This window comes from Phoenix dactylifera, unplaced genomic scaffold, assembly GCF_009389715.1.
Source record: "Phoenix dactylifera cultivar Barhee BC4 unplaced genomic scaffold, palm_55x_up_171113_PBpolish2nd_filt_p 000399F, whole genome shotgun sequence".
Classification (NCBI taxonomy): domain Eukaryota; kingdom Viridiplantae; phylum Streptophyta; class Magnoliopsida; order Arecales; family Arecaceae; genus Phoenix; species Phoenix dactylifera.
The window spans coordinates 75,324-95,936 of NW_024067842.1; the positions used below are offsets into that span (position 1 = coordinate 75,324).

A 20,613-nucleotide genomic window follows, 5' to 3' on the forward strand; every position below is an offset into this window, starting at 1 on the left:
GAATAGGATTTCTGCAATCCTAATGAGATTAGAAGTTTTGAATCAAAATTGGATTCCTACTTGGAGTAGGATTCCTAGAGTCCTAATCGGATTAGGACTTCGGATTCAAATAGAGTCCTAATTGGATTAGGACTAAAATTAAATATGTCCTAATTTGGATTAGGGTTTCTTAAGTCACAATTAATTATTAATCTAATGAATCAATAAGACTCCTAATTAGATTAGGATTGAAGAGTTCAACTAAGTCAAAATTGATTTAAGTTCTAATTGGATTAGGACTTACCTAGATTGGATCCAAATTGGTTCACCCTTGGGCTAAGCCTAATTGGATTAGGGCTTGACCACATTAGGGCATTCCAATCCCTACCTAATATGGATTAGGGTTTACCATGAGGAGGGGGATAAGCCCCTCCCCTTTCCACGTGGAGAAGGGAGAAGAGACGGCGCCCCCTCTTAGGAAAGACATCAAGAGCTCCTAAATGTTAGGAGCTCCACATGTCTATAAAAAGGGACTTGTGGGCGGCACCTAGGGCATAGAAGAAGTCCTCTTCCTCCTTGCCGTACGCCTCCCTCTCCTCTCCTCTTGGTTCAGCCGCAAGCAAGGAAGATAAAAGCCAAAGGTGTTGGCGGCATCCTCTTCCTCCCTTCTTCCTTCCAACGCAGGGAAAAGAAAGAAGGCTGCGTGGGGATTCTTCTTCTTCCTCTTCTTCATCCTTCTTCTTCCTCCTCTCAAGCACAATCAAGGGTTGATTGAAAGAGAGGAAATCAGCCATCAAAAGAAGTCTTTGCAAGGGAGCTAGCACCCCGGGAAGACAAGAGAGCTTTGATCGGATCACTGCTTCGTGTGGATACCCGTAGAGGCCGGACACTTGAACGGCTTCAAGCAAACCTTCATCCTAGACCACGAACTTCAGTTTGCGGTGATTATCTACCCGCACAAGGTGAAGATCTGATCTTCCTAAAGGTTTAAAAAGTTTTAATTCTTATCTAACTACGAACGATTCATGAAACAACGTTCATGCGATGAACGTCGATCCCGCTTATGCCGATTCCGCTGCCATCTGAATTTTTTTGAAATATCAGCGGCATGGGCGGGTTCCCAACACTACAGTCATATTCTCTTGGGTCAAATTCAGAAATCCCCTTCTCTTCTAGTCTCGGTACACAGTGGAGTAATACTGCTGATAAAATTCTCTTCTGAAATCAGTCCAAGAAATTATAGATTCCTGCGACTGCCTTTCAACATATGACCTCCACCAATTTTGGGCCCGGCCCTCCAACAGAAAGGTGGCAACACTCAACTTCTGCTCATCAGTACTTTTCATTAATGTAAACACCCTTTCCAACTTTTGAAACCAATTTTCTGCTTGTATTGGGTCAGTAGTACCCTGAAATTCTGTTGCCCCTAACTTTATAGCTCTCTCATAACTCTTTTCTACCTCAGCACCACTAGGCTGAAAATTAGGAGTAGATGCTACAGAAACTGTGATAGCTTGAGTAAGTACTTCTATCAAATCTGATAACCCAGGAATATGTGCCTGTGCTGGTACATTAGGTGGAGAATCATGCACATGCTCATGAACTGGTGATACCTCTGCCTCCACTCTTGGGGCAGAAGATGAAACATTGGGTGATGTCCTATCAGATTGGCAATCCTTATCAACTTTTCTTGGTCTACCCCGACCTCTACTTCTGACTGGTGGCTGTTCTCCACCAGAACCTAATCTTGTCTATACCATCTCCCTACATCACAAAAATGGAAATGATCAGACCGACTGAAAATAACTTTATTATGCATATGCCCATGCAATCTAATTCCTTTGCTCTGATACCAACCGCTGTGATATCCCCTCCCACAGTAAGTTAGTCGGGTATAGTACCGAGCAGAGTTTCTATTAGCAGCTTGTGCCGCGGTTCACAAGTTACTATTAAAAACTTGTCAATTACTATATCCAACCAACCGATAAAAATTAACACATCCTAAACCTGTCAGTTTAATTTATTTAACTCACTTTAATCATAACTAAAAGCAACCCAAGCTTTCATTTATAATTTAAAGTCTACTATACATAGCTCAAAATATAACAAACTTTACATCTGTCTCAAGTTACTTTATATTCACACCCCACCTACATGCATAATACAAAGGTTTTTCCTTTACTCAGAGGGGCATGGCCAACCTTCTATGACAAACTTCTAGGATGATGCTGATGCGGTACTTTTATAATGTTATGACTCTGCCGATCTGCAAAAATTTACAGAAAAAGAGAGGGATGAGACCTAAGTCCCAGTGAGTGGATAATCTATTAACAATGAGGAAATAAGAGGTTTCAGCTGTGATACTTATTTACATACATTAAATATAACGTGTTTATGCCACATATGAAACATTTGCATTTGATTTTAAAGCACTTAGATTTCAACCACATAAGAAATCTGCTATTTGCCAATAGTACTAAAACTAGCAGGAAATAAAGCTGTTGCTTTAAAATAAAGCATTAATAAAATCGCTTTGCTCAAGTCATTTTTCCTGGACCGTAGAGTCCACTTTCCTTCGCTGAGGAATTTGATACATAGAACATTCACATAGGTTCTGAAATCATTATGCTTAAAAATAATACATTTGTTGCTCAGTCATATGTATACATAGCTTAAATATTGAAAATCATGGCTCCCGCGAGCCCTACTGCCGGCCACTCGCATGAGGCACCATTTTCATGGGTAGCCCGACAGTCCTATGCATGGTGCTGCTACTACGCCCTCCCGGCGTCCCAATTCTGCCCCACTGGCACATATCATTACTACGCCCTCCCGGCATCCCAGTTCTGCCCTACTGGGCACATATCATAGCTACGCCCTCCCGGCATCCCATCTCTGCCCTACTGGGCACATATCATAAACTCTGATGTGATGTATCCAAGGTAAAATTGCAAATATTAGTTACTGTAATAGGGTTGGAGTCGACTCTAGAGTTACAGGTGTCGACTCCAGAATAGCTTGGAGTCAAACTGAAATGACTCTCTTGGCCGAGATAAGGGGTTTTAAGTGCTTCAGTCACTTTGGGTTAATCCATTCCCAAACAAGTTCATAAACTTACGAATCAACAAACATGAATTTAAAGTATTTTCAAGCATAGCATATATTTTCCAAATCAGATCATTTATCCACTGATAGAAAGCAATTTAATCATGAGAATTAATACTTCTTATTTCCATTCTGTAGCATATTCATTCTGAATTTGGAGACATCATTCATTTCTCTGGAATTACAAAATAAACTACCATAGTTAAGAAGAAAACCACTCACCTTGTGATGGCTAACGCACCACCCTAGTGCTTGATACTCCTGGCACCCTTTCGGGACTCTCTTCTCCTCCTAAACAATTAAAATAGTTGATCAAAATTATAACCTATATGATGCAACATGATTATGCATGTTCCAAAAAGAAATCCAACACCCTCATCTCAACTTTCTGATTTTTACCTTGCTTGTCTTGTTTTAGGATAAATAAAACCTTTCAATTCTCAAAGGTTTCCAAGCTTTTATCTCCCTCTTTGATACCCTGGGTTAGGACTAGAAAACGTTCTATATCATCTATAAATTTTCAACTGCCAAACAATTGCTTAACATCAAAAATAAATCAGAATTCAGATCCCCTATTTTCAGCTTGTTTGTTCTGTTTTCGAGCTAATTAAACCTCTTAATTTCCGGTGGTTCTTAAACAATCAATTCCCCCTATTAGGCTCTGTGTTAGGACTAGGAAATCCCTAACACAACCTACAAACTTTCAGCTTTAAATAACAATTTAATCACCTAAAACACAAAGAAATCCCATCTCTTCATTCTGCAGAATTTCAGACTGCTTTCAACAACTTCGGAAGTATAGTTCAAATCCTCTTTCATACCTAAAAATTCATCTACAATAACTAAAATCTTCCTTTATCACCCTCCTACATGGGACTACAATTAGAATCACTAAAAAGTTTGGAAAACTCACCTGAAATTCGTTGGGAAGCTTTGGTGCACCAGAAATTTCTGTATTTCTGTTCTGCAGCCCAACAACAAGTTGCTCTTCCTCTTTACTTTAAACCTTCTTCCACAAATTCTTTGGATTCCCCAAGTAGCTCTCTCTCTTCCCTAGCTTCCTCTCTCCCTCCCTGGAGCTCTTCCAGGGCTGATTTGGGGTGGCACCTACAACCAACAACTGAACTTCTCCTAATGGTTGAACATCAGCAGCACAAGTTGCTGCCTGCTGAAAAACATGCTAGACACCCCCCACCCTTTCGACACGTTAGCTTCCCAGATACCTAACGTGTCAAAAGAGTGGTTCCCAGGGGTTTTAAACACTAGGTTTCAGGCCACGTTATGCTTCCTACTTTTTACAGAAATTTTGGACAAATCTAGGTCTGCAGTTTTATGTAATGACAGGCTTCCGAAGGACTCACCTAACTTGTTTTGTTCCAGGCTGTAGGCTAATCCATTTGAGCTAAAATTCCAACAGCAAATCCCTCACTCAATGTAGATTATGTGTTTAAAATTTTACTTAGATTCATGGATTATCCAGAGTTATTGCACTCTCAATCCGTGGAACCGTAAAATTTTCTGTAACAACTGAAATTCCGACCTTTTTGAATTGATTTTGAATCAAACTTTCTGGAAAATTTCCATCCAATTTGCATCATAAAATTTTGATATTCCCTCACCTTTCATGTGCATTCGGATTCTCATAATAAACTAGGTTAAAATCATGAAGATGCTTAATAACTGGTAAAAATTACTTAAGCTACCCTAACCCTGGTTCAGGGTGTTAAAATAAGAATTTTGTAATGAAGTTAAAAGCAAATATGACATTCAGAGACATATGTATAATTTCAATAAGTTGAGAAGAAAATCTCTCCCTATCAGTTACAAATAATTAAATTATGCAAAATTCTTTTTCTTCTTCTTTTCTTAAGATTCTTTTCTTTTCTTACTAGTTGACAGTTATAGTGATCTCCCCCTATATTTTGTTGTTGATGCCATCACCACATCCCCATCTTCTTCATTTTCCATTTCCATATACCATCTCCCCCTTTTTGTCATCAACAAAAGGAAGGAAGAAATATAATTTCCATCTCCTCTTTTTTGGTGATCTTAAGTATTAAAGATTAATCAAGGGTTAATAATTTTGTTGAGAAGAGAAGGTATCCGGACCAATATAGAATTAATGTATCAGAACAACAAACATGTCCATTTCAAAGCGTAAAGTTTCATTGCAGTAAGAGTGAAGTACACATCTATAAATCGAAATACAAATGATATGGTCAATCATCAAACAACTGTGTCAAAAAGGTATGAAAATTGAAAACCAACCGAATACAAAAAGATTTGGAAAGGTTTAAAATAGTGAAGGATGGGTTCAGTCTAGGTTTAAGATTTTGAAGAGGATGAAGGTCCAGACTGATCTTCCTTCTTGTCTTCCATCAGCTTGTCCATTTTTTTTTGCAGTGCAGAGAGAGAGAGGCAGAAAGGTGAGAGTGTTCTTCTTTCAGCTCTAGCAGAGAACCTTGAAGAGAATTTCCTTGATTCCTCAAGTATTCTTCAATCTCAGCAATTCTTTTTTGTTGATTAGCTACAAGTGTCCTCAGTCTTTGAAGCTCTACCTTTATTTCTTTGGTCAGGTTAGTGAGATCATAAACTGAATTCCAGCAGACCCCGAAGTTGAACAGTGCTTTAATGATGTTGTCACCAATAAATTTCAACTGCCATTTCTCAAGTCTGAGTGGTGGATCTGAAGGTCTTTGGATTGGAGGAGGTTGACTGACTTCAGATTCTTTCTGAGGGGCTTCAGTAGGGATTCTTTTTCCTTTGAGTGGTCATGGAGTCTCTTGACCTCTTTCCTCTTGAAGTCCTTTCCTTTTATGAATCCATTTGCCCTCAACTTTGACAAATCCCATTCTCTTCAGTGATTTGTCACTGTAGACATCTGAGTATAGTAATTCCTTCTTGGTCCCCCCTTCTAAACTCACATTGAAGTAAATAAAGACCAATGTTAAGACCATACTATAAAGAAGTGAAGCTCCCTTTCTTTGTCCTTGAGTTTCCATGTATCTGATCATCATGCAGGGGAGGTTTAGTGGTAATCATTAAATGACAAGGTGCATGACCAGTATGTCTCTCTCAGAGATATAGTCAAATTTCTCAGTCTTCGGGAATAGCATTTTGTTGATCATGTGGTGCAGTAGACGCATCTCTGCGTTCAATTGATTGGCACTAACTTCTGTCCAATCTTCTGTGACTTTCTTGTTCAGAATGGTACTTACTCCTTCTTTTCTATTCTCCAGATGATCTCCATTCTCTCCATCAGTTGTAATACGAAGAGCATCCCCAAGTATTTTTTCTGAAATTAGGAGAGGAGTCTCTTTGACTTTGGATGAGATCTGACCTTGCCCAAATATGGCGTTGTTGTACAACTCTCGTACCAAGTCCGAATATGTCGGCAGGTTCAATGAGCACAAGTATTTGAAAGGAACCCTTGCGGGCTGCATGCATTTATTTTCAAAAAAATATTACAGCGGAAGCATTTAAAAATTAAACTATTTAATTTTCATGCATGCTAGAGATCAGATCTCTACAACAAAAATAAGAACCATGATTTAAATATTTATGTAAAGCATGAAACAATAATTGTATGTCTAACATACAATTCTGAAATTTCAGCAACCCTAAAATTTCAGCAACCATGTTTAAGATCTAATCATTAACTTTAATGAGATCAAATCTCATACCTGATTCCTTAGAGATCTTGGATGACTTCTTTATCACACTTTGTAGCCGCACACATGTCTGGCCTCTATAGATTGTCCACGGAAAGCCCTAGGTAGATCATCTTTCGTGGGAGTGCTAGCTCGTGCAGGAATGCTGCAATAGCTGAAGCTTTCTCCTTCTAAATACTTAATCTTTGATTGTTCTTCAAGAAGATAGAGGATGGACATGATGAAGGAGAATAAGGGATGGAGGCCCTCAGAGATTTTTTTTAGAATTTTTCGAATCCTCTAAATATTATATATTTTGAACCCTAGGCGTGGTGGTCTTTTATAGCCAAAAGACCCTCCCACGCCTCACACCTAATTTAGCCAATTAATTTGGCTGATAAAATCCCCAAAAAATTATGGTGATTTGGAATCTAAGAGAGACAAACATATCCAAATTTCGTTCATTTTGGATCCCTAAAAGATAGGAATTCATGCATCCAAAGTTCAGCCGCAGACCACCCAATTTCATGAGCCATGCAATCCCTACAAATTAGGAAATTCATATAAATCTTTTTAGGACGATTTGAGGCACCATTTTTATAGAAAATATAGCCTCACGCCTCCTCTCTTTCATGCCAATTTTTGGCCAAAAATAAAGAGGATAGGCATGGAAAATCTTAGGGATAAATCAAGGTATCATTCTTCTCCAAGAAGGATAAGGACGGGTTCCTAAAATTTAGGGATTCTTCTCCTTATCCAATTCTGATTATTTGGACTCATAATCCTCATCAAATAAGGTCTTCTAATTAATTTGGATCAAGCCCAATCTAATTGGGTCAAATTCCATCAATTGGGTCAAGCTCAATCTACTTGGGTTGAACCCAATCCAATTAGGTCAAACCTGATGCAGCCCAAATTGAATCCTATTCAATTTGGCTCAACCTAAGCCCAATTACTCAATCAAATTGAGTTCATTAGCAATCTAATTTCTAATTAATCCTCCAATAATTCAATAATTATTTTAATGCAACTTTTGCTTAGGATAATTTGTCAATCGATTTGACCAAATTACCCCTGAATGATTCTTAATCATCAATCAGCCATTTGATCAACCTAGAAACTTCTATGCGTGTGACCCCATAGGTTCGAACTTAAGCTGGTAGCACAAGAACAACTTCTTGTACTAATCGAAATGACCATCTAGTAATGGTACCCGACGTCCGGATAGGCCGAATGATTGCAAAGCAACATTCAAGAACCCTTGGACTATGGTTACTGTATAATTCATCCCTATGACTCCAAATGGTTAGGACGACTTCAGAGTTCACTATCAACTCTTTAATCAGTTCATCCATAATGTGTTTCAACTTTACAAATTCTGTGACTCTTCACAAGGATTACCTTGGTCAAGATTTTGCTAAATTGAACACAAGGGCATTATCTCCTATCACCAGGAGGGGTCAATTCCATCTTGACTCACACACCGACTTCTTAAGTACTTGACTGCACCCAGTAACCTTCCGTCACTGAATTAGAAACTCAGATAGTTCGGTACCAAAGTACAGTGAGTTGCTTGCTGGTCACTGTGGTGATCTCAGGTCGGAGAGACACATATACCCATATCCACTCGGAACATCTCTCGACAGTAGAGCATTCCAGAATTGGTCATGTTCAGTGAAATGTACTCCTACACTTTACCTGTGTGACATATCAGTGTCTCCACACACCTTGGTTAAGAGGATAACCAACCTATATGTCACACAACGACCTAATCTCGATAATGTTGTCATCCTAGTAACAGTATATCATTTGATCGCAAACAGTTTTAAGGACTTGAAGATAAATCCTCCTTTATCATAAAATAAGTCCTAAGGACTTCATCATATAAGAGTTCATTTGAAGATGTACAATGAAATGATGAATAATACCAAATAACACTTTATTAATTTGTCAATTCATTTACAAAATTCATTCATCAACATACTGACGATTGACTCTTAGGATACAATTTCCAACAACTCCCACTTAGCCTAAAGCCAATCGACACAGTATCTAATACCCATCTTCGACTTGTATTCGTTGAACTCTTTGATGGCGATGACTTTGGTAAATGGGTCAGCCAGATTTTCTTTTGTATCAATTTTCTGTAGATCAATGTCACCTCGTTTTATAATATCCCGAACCAGGTGATAGCGTCGCAGAATATGCTTGGTCCACTGATGTGCTTTAGGTTCCTTTGCCTGAGCTATAGCTCCATTGTTATCACAAAATATAGAAACTAGACCATCAATGGAGGGTGCCACTCCAAGCTCGGTGATGAACTTGCGTAACCATACGGCTTCCTTGGCTGCATCATATGCTGTGATGTATTCTGCTTCACATGTAGAATCTGCCACTGTGTGCTGCTTGGAACTCTTCCAGCAGATAGCACCACCCTTAAGAGTAAAGATATAACCCAACACACTCTTGCTATCATCTCGATCTGACTGGAAACTAGAAGTATATCCCTTAAGTTTTAAGTCAGAATCACCATAGACAAGCCACTGGTCCTTAGTATTTCTCAAATACTTAAGGATGGTTTTTACAACCTTTCAGTGGTTGCTACTTAGCTCAGACTGGTATCTACTCACTACTCCTAGTGAATATGCCACGTCTGGTCTAGTACATGTCATGGCGTACATTATAGATCCCACTGCCGAAGCATATAGAATTCTATCCATACTCTCTCTTTCTTGAGGAGTTGTCGGACAATCCTTCTTAGAGAGGTTAATTCCATGGCCCATCGCAAGATAGCCTTTCTTGGAATTAATCTTTTTGAACCTCTTCAATATAGTATCAATGTATGTAGATTAGGATAATCCAAGCAATCTTTTAGATCTATCTCTATAGATCTTCATTCCAAGGATGTAAGATGCTTCACCCAAATCTTTCATGGCAAATTGAGATGATAACCAGACCTTTATTCCTTGTAATGCAGAGACATCATTCCCAATTAATAGAATGTCATCTACATACAAAACTAGAAATATAATTACTGAACCATTGACCCATTTATAAATTCAGGGTTCTTCTTCATTCTGAATGAAGCCATATGTTCTGATTACCTTATCAAAACGTATATTCCAACTCCGTGAAGCTTGCTTTAATCCATAAATGAATTTTTGAAGCTTGCACACTTTAGACTCATCTGCAGATGTAAAACCTTCAGGTTGTATCATATACACTTTCTCTTCTAAATTCCCATTTAGAAAGGCGGTTTTAACATCCATCTGCCAAATCTTATAATCTAAATGTGCTGCTATCACAAGCATAATCCGAATGGACTTGAACATTGCCACAGGAGAAAACATCTCATCATAGTCAATACCATAACGCTGACGATATCCCTTGGCAACCAGATGGGCTTTATAGGTTTTCACCTTTCCGTCTGCGCCCTATTTTCTTTTGAAAATCCACTTACACCCTATGGGTTTAATCCCTTTCGGTGGGTCAACTAATGTCCATACATCATTGACCTTGATGGATTCCATTTTGGATTGCATGGCTCCAAGCTATTTATCATAGTCATACCTCTGCATTGCATCCATATAGGTGATCGGGTCCTCATCGTTTTCATCAAGTTCGACAGGATCCCCGTCTCGGACCAAGAAATCGTAGTATCTGTTCGGCTGACGTGGTACTCTACTTGATCGCCTTAATGGTGCATCTAAGATGGATTCTGGATTTGATCTAATCAAATCTGACTCAATTGGTTCAGTGGATGGTGTTGGGTTTTCTACATATTGAACTTCTCTATGTTCTACATTAGAGCTACTACTTCCTTCTCCAAGAAATTCTTTTTCCAAGAAAACAACTCTATTGCTTACGAACAACTTTTGTTCTTCAGCAAGGTAGAAATAATATCCTTTAGTTTCTTTAGGATAACTAACAAAGAAATATTTGTTAGACTTGGCTTCAAGTTTGTTTGTTTTTAAACGTTTGACATAAGCCGAACACCCCCAAACCCTAAGGTGAGAAAGTACCGGTTTTCGTCCCATCCACATCTCATGTGGTGTTTTATTCACAGATTTACTTGGAACCTTATTAAGTATATAACAGGCTGACTCAAGTGCATATCCCCAAAAGGATATGGGCAGATCAGCAAACCCCATCATAGATCGAACCATATCTAATAAAGTTTGATTTCTCCTTTCTGACATCCTATTATATTGCGGTGTACCAGAAGGAGTCCATTGGGAGAGAATCCCATTTTCTCCTAGATATGTCAAAAACTCACTAGTGAGGTATTCACCTCCTCGATCTGATCGAAGAGTTTTAATACTCTTTCTAGTTTATTATTCTACTTCATTACAATATAATTTGAACATTTCAAATAATTCAGATTTATGTCTCATTAAATAGACATAACCATACCTAGAAAGGTCGTCTGTAAACGTAATGAAATATGAATACCCACCTCTAGCATTTGTGCTCATTGGCCCATATACATCAGAATGTACAAGGGTCAATAAGTCACTGGCTCGTTCACCTTTTTCGGTAAAAGATGATTTGGTCATCTTACCAAGAAGACATGACTCGCAGGTTGTCAATGATTCACAATCATTAACATTGAGGATTTCCTCTTTACTTAACCTGTTCATCATGTTCTTGTTAATATGACCTAGCCTATGATGCCAAAGGTAGACATCCGTGATATTATCTATTCTAGGGCGCTTACTTGACTTGTACATTACATTAACAGGCTGTGACAATATATAAATTCCATCACTCAAATGTCTATGCATTACAATAACACCATTCATAATAATATCACAATAATCTCTTTTTATTGAAATCTCATAACCATTCATGGCCAAAAGGCCTACAGAAATTATGTTCAATAAAAAACTTGGACAAAAGTGACAGTCACTTAAGACAATTTCTTGAGAATTGAATACAAGTTTCAGACTTCCTAAAGCTAGAACTGGAACTGATCTTCCATCTCCAACGTTCAGAAATCTTTCGCTTTCTCCAAATCTCTCACTGACTTGCAGTTCCTACAACGAATTGCAAATATTAAAGGGACTACCGGTATCTAATATCCAAGTCAAATTATCACATATTGAGAAATTACAAGGTGTTATTATATAAGTACCTTGATCAGCAACTGATTGCATCTTTCTTTTTTGCCTGTTTGCGTCAAGGAAGGCAATGTACTGAGAACAGTTCCTCTTCCAATGTCCTTGCTTCTTGCAGAAGAAGCACTCTGCCTTACTTTGATCAGCCTTTATCTTCTTCGTCTGACTTGGCTTAGCATGTTGCACCTTTTTCTTTTGATTCTTATTTTTCTTCTTCCCTTTCTTAAAGGTACCACGACCCCTGGACGAACCTTCCACTAAATTCACCGACCCTTTTAGGAGTTGGTGATCCTTCTCAAAAGTTTGTAGTAAATCCAACAATTGGTGATAATTTACTACCGGTTTCGTCATACGAAAGTTGGTGAAAAATGGGCGGTACGAACAGGAAGAGAGTTCAGTATAGCATCTTTCCCGAATTGATCATGTAGGGAAAATTCGAAGTGCCTAGATGCTCGATTAACTCAATCATGTACAATACATGATCAGTCACCGAGGCCCCATCCTTCATCCGTGCGCTGAAAATAGCACAACTGATTTTGTGCCTTTCAACGTCGTCAGAAATACCAAAGGATTCGTTCAACACTTGAATGATCTCTTCAGGCCGCGCATTCTCAAACCTACGACTGAACTCATCGTTCATTGTAGCAAGCATAATACAGCGGACAATGATACGGTCACTAAGCCACTTCTGATAAGTGTCTCTGACTATACCCCGTGCATTAGCAGCGGGCTGCTCAGATGTCGGATCCGTTATCACATAAAGGATCTGTTCATGCTCTAGCACTATCTTAAGTTTTCTAAGCCAGTTATTGAAATTGGGTCCAATCAACTTGTCATTATCCAACAATGAACGAAGTGACAAACTAGTAACCATTTCTACATAAAAAGAAAATCGACTATCAGTATATGAATTGACAAAATCCTAAAGACTTGAACTTTAGTCTAAAGATTCTTCCACTATTTTATATAAATTTGTAGCCTCTACCTCAAATTCGAAGAATTACGCTTAACTCTTTAGTGGGCACTAGAACCCAATAGATCGCATATGGGCCCGAGTGTGGCTCGGCCAACCCATATGCACCTATTAGTAGGTTCTGAACCAATTGTTTCATCAAACAATTTCTAGTAATAATTTTGTCCCAATCTTTTCGGCAGGCGTGTGGCGCCTCCACCGAAAATTTTGGTTAGGTTCAACCATTAAATGATAGGGTTCCGTGTAATCTACTAATAGATGACCAAGCCCGAGTGTGGCTCGGCCCACCTGATCACCTATTGAAGGTACACTCGACTCATCATATATTGAATGATAATTCCAATGGTCAAATAATCACCAGGCGTGTGGCGCCTCCAATGATTATCTAGCCATTGGACCGATTATCACCCAACTTAATGGGAGGCTATGACCTAGTTATCTCTATAACTATTTTATTTTAGGAACCTAATAATTTTAGAGTGCTGACCCAAAGATTGATTTTGATGATCACAAAACCTTGAAGTATAATTACTAATATTTGTGTTGCAAGAAGAATGATATTTGTTTTGCAAGGAACATAACAAGTTGAAAAATACAAGAAGGTCTCAAAAGCTCTCAAGAAAAGTTGGAAGGAAGCCACACTTCCTTGGCCCAAGGTTCAAGTTCAAAGGATTCAAGTTGAAGGAGCAAATTTAAAGAAAAATGCAAAAGAATAGTCCTCGAGTCGACTCTGGCACTCTGGAGTTTCAAGGAATAGTGCTCGAGTCGACTCCTACTGTTCACGAGCCGACTCCCGCAGAAAAAGACAGAGAGTTGATTTTCAATGAACAGTGCTCGAGCCGACTCCTACTATTCACGAGCCGACTCCATCTATAGTGTCGAGCAGACTCTTATTCACGAGTCGACTCCTGCTTCAGTCGAGTCGACTCGAGCACGCTAGGAGGCATAACGGCTAGTTTTTCACGGCTCCAACGGCTAGTTTTACACTTCCAACGGCTCTATTTCTTCTCTAACGGCTAGGAGAAGCTTTCTACATGTTCTTAAGGGTATATATTCATGAAAACACCAAAAGACAATATGAGAAAAAGCTTCACAAGATCAAATCTTTTCAAGAACTCCAAAAGAGAGAGCATAACGCCAAATCCACAAAAAGGGCCAAATATTTGAGCAAGAGGAGAGCTATTCAAGTTAGGATCAATCAGAGCATCCACCAAGAGCCTCAAGATCATATCCTCAACCTCAATCAATTGGTGAAGAGCTTAAAAGACCAACTGATGACCCAAAGATTGATTTAAAGATTGATTTTGATGATCACAAAATCTTGAAGTATAATTACTAATGTTTGTGTTGCAAGAAGAAAGATAATTTATTTTGCAAGGAACATAGCAAGTTGGAAAAATACAAGAAGGCCTCAAAAGCTCTCAAGAAAAGTTGGAAGAAAGCTACACTTTATTGGCCCAAGGTTCAAGTTCAAAGGATTCAAGTTGGAGGGACAATTCTAAAGAAAAATTCAAAAGAACTGTCCTCGAGTCGACTCTGGCACTCTGGAGTTTCAAGGAACAATGCTCGAGTCGACTCCGGGACTCTGCAAGTCGACTCCGACTGAGAACAGACAAAAAAATAGAGAGTTGATTTTCAGCGCTACAGTGTTCGAGTCGACTCCTACTTCAGCGCTACAGTGCTCGAGTCGACTCCCAGCTACAGTGCCGGCAGACTCTTATTCACGAGTCGACTCTTACTTCAGCCAAGTCGACTCGAGCACGCTGGAAGGCATAACAGCTAGTTTTTTCTCAACTCCAACGGCTCTATTTTTGTCTCTAACGGCTAGATCTTTGTTTCCATGCCATCCAAAGCTATAAAATCAAGGGAAGAGCTAGGGGAGAAGTTAAGAAAGTGGGAGAGAACACATAGGAAAGAGATTTCAAGAGAAACCTCCCAATAGCACAAAGGGCCATTCAAAGCAAAAGAGAGAGAAGAAGAGCATCTGAGTGAATTCCAAGACTTCCTCTCCAACTGTGTGCTGCCTCAGTGATCCTCTACCTCGTGCGAAATCAGAAGAGGGTCAAGTAAAGAAGAAGCCGAGTTCCTTCATCTACAAAACTTGTTTGAAGTCTTCTTTTCTTTACTCTATTTGTTTACATTGTTATATCTGCTTGTTTAAGAAGCTTGTATTTGTTTTAAACTCTTGCTCTAATGTCTTGTAACTTGATTCAATCAAGGGATTGAATCAAGGGGTTAAGGTTTGTTGGTGAGCCAAAGGTAAGGTTGTGGTTGGTGAACCGAGAAAAACCAACTGGGTTTGATTGTGAATCCGGAAAAACAATCGAGTGGTTCTAGTCAGTGAGCCTGTGAAAACCGACCGAGTTCGTTGTGATCTCGTGAAAACAACAAGTTAGGTTGTGAGCTTGTAAAACAACCGGCTGTAATCTGAGGGATTATAGTGAAATTCTCAAGAGGTCTTGGGGAGTGGATGTAGGTGCTGGGGTGCATCGAACCACTATACGTTTGTTGTGTTTGTGATGCTTTCTTTCATTGTTTAATTTTCTCACTTACTTAGATAAATATCTAATTGAATTGCTTGCTTAACTCTTATCCGCGCATCCTTGAGTTACAAGTATATTCAAATTGTTTAATCAAGTTTCTTTTAATAAAACTGCATTATGATTTATTATATTGAAATGCTTGCTTGGGGAAATCTAGACTAATTGTTTATTGAGTCCGCTCCTTAATAGTTTTAATCTTTATCAGATTAGAATCAAACTATTGCTAAGTTTAAATTCCACTGTGCATCTATACAACTTAGCTTAATTAATTGAAAAGTTTAGAAGTAGTTGAAAAGTTTTTAAAAGACCCAATTCACCCCCCCTCTTGGGTTGTATCTACTGGGTAACAAGTGGTATCAGAGCAGGTGCTCTAATGTTAATTGTTGATCTCACGATCAAGAGCCAAAGATCATGATAACTCAAATAGATAGTTTTCTAGGAGAGGGATAATTAATTGATAGACCTCCACTATTTAATGGCATAAACTACACACATTGGAAAGCACGCATATGCATTTTCATTCAATCACAAAACTATGATTTATGGAATATCATAATAAATGACCTTCACACACTCTCTCAAGCTGTTAATGAAAAAGACTTAGCACAATTGAATGCTAATGCTATGAACATACTATATTGTGCTATCCATGAAACTATATTTAATAAGATTTCTGCATGCTTATCTGCTAAAGAAATCTGGGATACTTTAAAAAATATTTATGATAAATTCCAGATTAGCTCACATGTGCTTCAATTACATACTAACAATGAGACTGCAGAAAAAGATGTTGAATCTCCCACATCAGCCGAGTCGACTCCCAGTTTGTCCGAGTCGACTCCTAGAGGAAAACAGTTTGAAAGACAAAGACTCAGTTTCAGAGACTCTGTGAACGAGTCGACTCCAAGTGTTTTAGAGTCGACCCCCAAGTTAGCCGAGTCGACTCCAACAAGGCCCGAGTCGACTCCGAGGCAGAACAGTTCAAAAGATAGAGAATCAATTTTTCGGTCTCTGAGAATGAGACGTCTTCTGAAGATCTTGAGTCGCCTCTCAAGTCAGTCGAGTCGACTCCAAATAAACCCGAGTCGACTCGAGGAAGAAAGAGCAACAAAAAAATTCAAAAGCTTCCTAAAGACAAAGAAGAAGAGGAAGCAAGAAGAAAGGAAGAAAGAGATAAAAAGGAAGAAAGCCTTGACCAAGGAAGAGTCAAGCAAGAAAATGAAAGTTAGGAGCAACAATGATGATATTAAGAATAACTCTATGAATTCTCTATATGCTTGATTGAGAGTTTTTATCCATGGCATTAGTTTTATTAATCATAGACATGAGAATGTGTACTTGGTATACCTTTGAATATATGCATTATAAATACTAAGATCAAAGAATTCTTTTTGGCATATAAAATTAACTTATGCTAGTATGGACCTAATTTCAAAAGACCTTGTCATTGGTTTACTTAGATTATCTTCTGCAAGGTCAAAGTTTGCTATGCATGTTAACTAAGGAAAACAAACAAGAATCAATTTCTAAATCTAAAGATGTTGTTTCCATCACCAAGTTTTCAAAAGCTTACATTGGATTTGTTCTTGGCAAATAAAATTGAAGTATTTTCTGTATTTGCTAAATCTTGTAAAAGTGCTTCAAATGAAAAAGGTTTCCAAACTGTGAAGATAAAGAGTATCATGGCACAGTGTTGAAAACCAAAATTCTGATAAGGTTTGCACAGAAAATAATATTGAATACAATTGTTTCTGCACCAACGACACCATAAGTAAAATAGGATTAATAGAATCCTTGAAGAAATGAAAAAGACAATGTTGTATGATAGTCATTTTTTTTAAAAAAAAGCTATCATCACTGCTTGTCATACATATGGTTTCTATTAGATCTATTTTTGATGAAAACTCCTTTTGATCTTCTGAAAAATAAAAAATGAACTATTGCACATCTTTCATATTTTTCGGTCGTACATGTTATGCTTGATATGTTCTTATGAAAATAATGCCAAATCTGATAAAGATACTCCTATCTTTGCGTATCATTCATCAAGCAATGCATATAGAATATTCAATGAAAAGATCCTAGTTGTAGAAATATCAATTCATTTCATTCTTTATGAGACTAATGATCTTTCATCAAGTCACTAAAATCAGATTATATATGTATATGGTTAATCTTTTTGCTTACATATAACAATCTGAAACTAAAACACCTTAAGAAGAATGAACAAGATTATAATTGGTCAAGTTAAACTAAATCATTTTTGAAAGAAATAGAATTTGAAATCTTGCCGATAAAATCTGAAAACTTGTTAATAATTAGAACCAAATTGAGTTTTTCAGAAATGCACTTAATGAAAAAAAATTGGTGACTACTAAAAGATTCAATCAAGAAAAGATGAAATAGATCTTGATGAAATTCTTGCATGATTAGAAGTAAAGATCACCATTATCATTTGCTTGCTTTATGAGCTTTATATTCTGTCAAATGAATGTGTAGAATGCACTCCTATGTGGTTATTTCATTAAAGAAGATCTATGTAAAATAACCACCTTATTTGAAAACACTCATTACAAATATGATAAAGCAATATATGATTTGGAACAAACACCGAAAGCATGATATAAAAGCTTGAGTAACCTTTTTTGATAGAAAGTAATAGTGATAAATCTATGCATCAAAAAGAAGAATTTATGATATCTTATTTGCTCAAAGTATACATTGATGACATCATTTTTGGTTCTACTAATGAAGATTTATATGAAGATTTTACTAAGCTCATGCAGGTGAGTTTGAAATATGTATGATGAATGAATTAACATTTTTTCTCGAACTCCAAATTAAGACAAACAAGAAAGGGGATCTTCATTGACCAAAGTTCATCCACAAGAAAACACTTATAGAAGATTGGCATGAAGAAGGTATGTCTATGATCCCATCTTGTAGAATTTGAAAAGGATGAGCAAGGTAGATCTATTGTTTTAAAGCTGTATTGAAGCAAGATAGAATAATTATTTTATCATACAGCTAGTAGACCAGATTGTATGCTCATTATGTACCCTTGTGCAAGACTTCAAACTAACTCTAATGAATCATATTTTATTGATAACAAATGAATCATAATCTGAATTTTGATAGAAACAACTGTTTAAGATAATTTGATTAAAACTTAGCTAGCATGTCTTATTGATAATTATCTTAAGCAAATAGAATCTAAGCTAAATTGATTCTGAAAATAAGAAATTGATTTGACCTTGATGAATCTTCCTATTGCCTCACATGCTTGTCCTTGAACCATCTTGGTTAATGAAACTATCTCTTTAAGTTCAAGTGACATGTGCTTGCTTATATTTAGGCAATCTCTTGAGTAAAGTGACTCAACATTCAATTATTGTTATATCTTATGTTGAGTCATCTAGTTAAGAAATATGTTGTATGAATGTTTTGTATCTTGAAGAAACTAATGACTTTTCTTCAAGAAAGAAAAAGATCTTGTTAATAATGCACAATCCTTAAGCAAGAAAATGAGAGATTTCAACTTGAAGGACACCTCCACATAAGATACAATAAACATTCACATGTAAACAAGAAAGGGGACCTTCTTCAGCCAAAAGTTTACACATAAGAAATCTAGTAGGTATTTGACTTGAAGAATACAGATTGAATCGGTAATTTTAGATACCTCTCTTATAAATTAGCTGAGCAAAATCAATAACTTAAATCTTATTATGGCATGATTAAAGTCTTTAATTATTAATTTCTTGATATCATGTCTATATATGTATTGATTGACTTATGCTTTTAGAAATTGTTTCATGATTTGCCCAAACTAAAATATATCTTTGCCTATGTCATAACCATGAAATACACAAGTTTATACTTAAAATTTTGATTTAAAATAACTTGTGAGAAGCTATGAATCCTTGAGCATAATGAAAATATTGTTTGCATGATATACATCTATATGATACATAAAATTATTTCTTTATTCTGCTCTTTCCTGTAAATTACTTGAGAATAACAAAAAGAGAGAGAGATAAAGAAAAGAAAATGAACATTATTCAAGGAAAGTAAAAAATCTAAGTAAAGGCAAATACTCCAATCTTAAGAAAAAGCAAAACAAGCATAATATATTCGGCACATTTGTGAGACTTGTGTGAGCATTCTTTTGGAAGGGATAAAATCCATAATTAATTACACTTAAATAGAGGAAATTTGAAGTGAACATTTTAACCTTTCTACATTGCTCATTATAGGGATGGTGCCAATGGAGAGGCTAGTGGTAGTACCCGGCACTATTTGACCCAACTATTTGGTATAGGATATATTAGGGACGGCACAAGAGGGAGGCTAGTGGTAGTACCTCGTGCCCCTTCCAACTCCATCGGATAGGGAGCAAATAGAGTATAGAGCATAAGAAAGTAAAAACGAAAAACAAAATCAAAATGTTCGTTAATTGGTTAATGAAAGAAATTAAAAAAATGAGGAAATGAATGACAAAGTAAATGAAAGTATATAAGAAGAATCAAGTCAAGTTTTAATCACTTGAAAACACACCTTAAGGATGAAATCAGTGCAAGATTATATTTAAATAGGGGGAGTTTATTTGAAAAGAATTGATTTTGATCCTTGACATGCTTGTTCTTAATATTTTAATGCATGACTTAACACATAATATATTTTGCATGTGGCATGATGTTTTGAATTATGGGTTCTCAATATTTTGTAATGCTCCATGCTTGGATAATTTGATTGAATGTTTGAAATACTACATAAATTTTTTTTTTGGTATTATTGAAAAGAAATTTCAGATTTGTCGTTCATAATCATATTTGAAATCTGAAAGTTGAATAAATTTGTAAAAGGAGAAGAGAAGGATATCTCTATTTAGGCAAAATGAATTGATTTTGTTTTATCTTTTAACTTGCCTAACTTTGGTACATAATGTTCTAATTCGTACCAAAACTCAACATTAAATACAAATATTCTGAATATGCTCTAATATGTTTGAAATATGTGTTTTCAATCGTAATAATTTAAGATGAGCTACAATGTGGAAGATACATATCTCAAATTATAACTTTGAAAGCCTCCTTGAAAATCTTTATGAAATTCAGAATCTAATTTTGTATAAAAGCTTAAACTTAATTAAAAATGCTTGTATCGTTACATCTTTTTAACCTTAGTTATATGCTTCAATGATCGCATCATTCTAGAGCATAACTCAATATGATTCCTAAATGAAA

At 36.8% G+C, this 20,613-nt stretch overlaps 1 long non-coding RNA gene across 1 annotated transcript; it reads right to left on the reverse strand.

Moving 5' to 3' along the window:
* Nucleotides 1–2,025: 2,025 nt before the first annotated feature.
* Nucleotides 2,026–4,294, reverse strand: LOC108510785. The gene is made up of 3 exons (XR_005508173.1): nt 3,998–4,294; nt 3,307–3,375; nt 2,026–2,245 (listed from the first exon to the last, which is right to left on the reverse strand). It is a non-coding gene; the product is annotated as an uncharacterized LOC108510785 (long non-coding RNA).
* Nucleotides 4,295–20,613: the final 16,319 nt, after the last annotated feature.